The sequence below is a fragment of the Octodon degus genome, unplaced genomic scaffold, assembly GCF_000260255.1.
Source record: "Octodon degus isolate 3935 unplaced genomic scaffold, OctDeg1.0 scaffold00121, whole genome shotgun sequence".
NCBI classification, from domain to species: Eukaryota; Metazoa; Chordata; class Mammalia; order Rodentia; family Octodontidae; genus Octodon; species Octodon degus.
Window position 1 is genome coordinate 1,939,497 of NW_004524697.1, and position 4,722 is coordinate 1,944,218.

Below are 4,722 nucleotides of genomic sequence, written 5' to 3' on the forward strand. Positions count from 1 at the left end.
TTATTTAATTTATTTTTTTGCATGTGGTGCCTGGATCGAACTGCGGTCCCCTGAGCCTGCCTAAGCTTGCCTAAGCAGGCACTTTAGCCTGCTGACCTCTGTTCCCGGCCCCACTACGCTGTCTTACCTTGACATTATACTTAATTCTCTGAGCACTCTCAAACTATAAGGTAGCTACAAATATCATTTTCTTTGTATTTCAAATAAGGATGCAAAATTCTTAAAGCCGTGCAGCTGGGATTTGAACTCCATGGCATGGGTAAAAGAACCTCTCTCCTCAAACTGTCTGCTGGGCCTCGGCCTCTGGGCCACTGTTTGCAGGCGTGATGGTTTCAGCCCTGAGTGAAGGCAGACAATTTGGAGGGCAGCCTCCAAAACTTCTGGATGACTTTGGGATGGCACTGGTGACCAAGAACACTCCCAGTGTGTGTCTCAAAGCAAGCACTATTGCTTCTGGGGGCTCCAGGACACTTGCACATTGTTTTGTAATTGCTATTACTTGGTTGTTTCTTACTTGTTTTTCTTTTCTTCTTTTTTTAAAAAAATATTTATTCATTTATCTATTTAATACAGGGTTTTGCTGCATAGGTCAGACTGGTAGTGATTCTCCTGACTCAGCATTCCCAGCCCTGGGATTATGGGAATGTGGCACTCTGCCTGGTTTTGATCCAGCATGGCACATGGTACTGGGGATTGAACTCGGGTCCTTGCACTTGCCAGGCAGGTGTTTAGACCTTTGAGCTAGCTCCCCAGCCCATGTTGCTTCTTAATGTCTTAGTGATAGTGTTAGTTTTCTGTGTAAATATTTTACTCATATGCTGTTAGTATTTTCCGAGTTTGCTACACATATTTGTAATTATTCTGTCATTAATTATCGATTTTTATGTGTTTGTTGAAGCTAATTAAAAATTGAGTATGAATACTGGTCTTAAAGTCATCTATCTGCTCCATTTCACTATTAATCCTAATGGTTTATCAGCATCATTTATATTTTATAAGTATATCATAATAGAACTTGTGAATAACTTTTATTTCTTCCATTTGGATGTTTAGTAATATATTCAGTAGAAGTGGTGTGAGAATCCCAACAAAGTCTCTTTAATAGTCTTTCCAAAAAATATCATATAGCTCACAATTAAATTTAGTATTTGTTACAGGGATTTGTTGCCATTTGTTTTTCAAATGATTCTATGAGATAAAATCCTCCTCTATTCCTGGTAGGCTAACAGTTTTTAAAGAAGTTTTTGCCGTGGAAAGTTAAGGAACTGCTTTATTATACTTTTTCTTATACTGCTTTCATATACTTTTCTTCTGATGTCTGTGGACAATGGACCCCAGGACACCTGTAGTTACCAATTTCTACAGCTGCAGAAGAACACGGGATACACACTTGTGATGGCAGCTCTCTGGGAGGCTGAGGCAGAAGGACTACAGTTCAAGCCCGGTGTGGGCAAGTGAGTTATTCACTAAGAACTTGTCTCAAAAATACAAAAGCGCTGAGGATGTAGCTCAGGGCAAGGCCTTGGATGACATCCCTATTACTATTCAGTCTCTCTCTCTCTCTCTCTCTCTCTCTCTCTCTCTCTCTCTCTCTCTCTCTCTCTCTCTGTTATCTATCTTCTATTTCTGCAGATCGAATCCTTTATATAATGACATTGTGTTTATGCACTGCCTATACATGTCCTCCAGCACATCTGAAGTTATTTCTAGATTATTTATAATTGCAATGCAATGCACACTTTATGCAAATGGTTATGATGCTGCATTGGTTAAGTTAGGAGAATAATGAAAAGTATAGAATCTGCAAAGTATCCTCCTTCATGTGATTGAATTTATAAATGAAGAGTACAAAAAGCTGCTTTTATTTACATCATTATTCACATTTTTATGCTAGCAAATGAAAAAAGTCCTCAACTTGATATATTTTAGTGCATAGCATTGATTCATCACTTCTAATTACTCTTAGATGTTTAGTATGCATTAAGTCATTTGTATGCCTCCCAAGTTTTGCATTAGATTTGCACATTTATTCTGTATATATCATAATCTACAACATAACACACATTGAACATCACTTGTCTCAATTGTTGAGTTGTAAAGTATCTCTAGCATAGATTTCTCACTCTATTTTGCTTTTAGAACATTTGCATTTATTAACTGAGACTATTTTGGTGGTGGGAACCAAGTCTAAACATGAGTTCATTTAAGTTTCATATATATTTTACACCCATATCATGAAAATAATTTTAAGTATTTTTACCTGATTTGGAATGAAACCAAGTAAAGGTATAATAAACCTTACAGAAAAACAGGCATCTGTATCTTAGTCCCTCCCTGAATATCTGTGGTCGGCTGGGTGCGTCACCATTCCTGACTGGTTTGAACAGGAAATATCAGTAGAAAACAGCATGTCTCTGTGCAAGATGTATTAAATAGGCGTGTAGGATTGTAGGCAGGAGAGTGCACACTGGCTGTGTGCAGCACACCAGGAAATGGAATGGCAGCTCAGCCCAACAGGAGGGAAGCCACAGAACAAGGTGGGTAGAATGAAGCACCAGCCCATAACTGAAAGCCTGGAAGCTCACTGGAGCATCCCTGGTGCTAGTCTGCCTCAGCAGGCTGAAGAACCCAGGGACTCACATGCAAAAGTGATGGCAACAGCAGAGTCCCTTCAAGATGGCCCCACTTCTCTCTTTTCTTTTTCCATTCCTTGCAGGCTATAATTCTATGGGTTGCTAGAGGTGGGTCTTACCCAACTCAGTTTGTCTTCCTATATGTCAGTCATTTACAGACACAGCCAGAACTGTGTTAATCTGCTAGACATTTCTTATTGTGGTCCTGTCACAATGAGTTGTCACAAGTACTTAAGAGTAAAAGTACAAGACTGCCTGGACTGCCCAGATTGCTCTGCTGCCGCCTACCTCTGAGGGTTCCCAGAACCAGGAGGGCCTGGATCTTCTTCCTCCTTTGCCTGGTGGGGAGGGCCTTGGTGGCCCCTCAGCAGCAGCAGGAAGCCCCGCCTGATGAGACAGAGGTGGTGGAGGAAACTGTGGCTGAGGTGGCAGAAGTTCCTGTGGGTGCCAAACCTATCCAGGTGAAAGTTGGAGAATTTGAAGATGGCACTGAAGAAACAGTAAAGGATGTGGTGGCTGAAGACCCCTGCCAGAGCCACCACTGCAAACATGGGAAGGTGTGCAAGCTGGATGAGAACACCACCCCCATGTGCATGTACCAGGACCCCACCACCTGCCCTGCCACCGTGGGTGAGTTTGAGAAGGTGTGCAGCAATGACAAGACCTTTAACTCTTCCTGCCACTTCTTAGCCACCAAGTGCACCCTGGAGGGCACCAAGAAGGGCCACAAACTCCACCTGGACTACAAAGGGTCTTGCAAATAAATTCCCCCCTGCCTGGACTCCGAGCTGACTGAATGACCCCTGCGCATAAGGGACTGGCTCAAGAATGCGCTGGTGACCCTATATGAAAGAGACAAGGACAACAACCTGCTGACTGAAAAGCAGAAGCTGAAAGTGAAGAAGATCCATGAGAATGAGAAATGCTGGGAGGCTCAGACCACCCCGTGGAGCTGCTGGCCTGGGTCTTCGAGAAGAGCTAGCTACAGCCATTACATCTTCCCATGCACTGGCAGTTTGGCCAGTTGGACCAGCCCCTCATTGATGGGTATCTGTCCCACACCAAGCTGGCTCCCCTGAGGGCCCCCCTCATCCCCATGCAGCACTGCATCATCCTATTTTTTGAGACACGTGACTTAGAAATGACAAGTACATCTCTCTGGAGGAGTCGTCCGAGTGCTTTGGCATCAAAGAGCAGGATATCCACAAAGATCTTACGTTCTAAACCCAGTCTCCTTCCCCACAACCAAATTTTCTCTGTTTAACCTGTCCCTTCCTGTTCCTCCCAAAGTTTAAAATGTTGGATGATTTGTTGTCTCGCCTGGGAATAAGGCCCTAGTATAGATTTATATGAATACATTAGCGGTGCTAAACATGGAAATTGTAGCCCAAGCCACAACACTCTCACTTGTAACTCGACTACGACTTGGCTCACCCATTAACGGTCCTGTCACTTTTCTCTTGCCATTTGCAGCACTGCCCAGGGGCTTCCTGGCTGTGACGACAATTCAACTCTAGTCCACCTCACACACTGCATCCTCAGACCTTTTTTGTTGCTCTTCTTGAAGCTAGCATTCACCCAATCAGACTTGGTGTTGACTTTAGTTCACAGGATTTGGGCTGCAAGGGGTCTTCCCGGGTGGCTGCAGGGGGCCAAAGGGAAGTAGCAGACACAGATGTCGGCAAGAGTGTTTTGGGGAAAAAAAGATCAGTGGTAGGAGAGATACCCGTGGAACTTGCCAGGCAGACCTGGAGAGAGCGGGGCTTATTTGCGCAGGCTTGACCCAGAGAGACGCAGACGTTCACATGCGCACTGCTCTTCAGCGTTACCTCCGGAACTCATCAGGCTGTTTGTTCAAACTTTTGGGACCCATGGCAATTAGTTCTCTGCAGGGTAGATGAACGAGTCCCACAGGGTTTCTTCCCTCCTAACTCCTTTTGGAGACTTCAGGCTTTTCTCTGGGGCTCCATGAGCTGGGAGGCTGTTAGAGGCACACAAGCCAAAATCCAGAGTGAGGCGTAGAAAGTTACAAGGAAGAGAAAGTGGAGCTGGTGAATTGGTTGTATCTTTTTTTTTTTTTTTTTTTTTT

General features: G+C 44.0%; 1 pseudogene; it reads left to right on the plus strand.

The window, feature by feature from the left end:
• Window positions 1–1,314: 1,314 nt before the first annotated feature.
• Window positions 1,315–3,976, plus strand: LOC101564894 (annotated as a pseudogene).
• The last annotated feature ends 746 nt before the right edge of the window (window positions 3,977–4,722 follow it).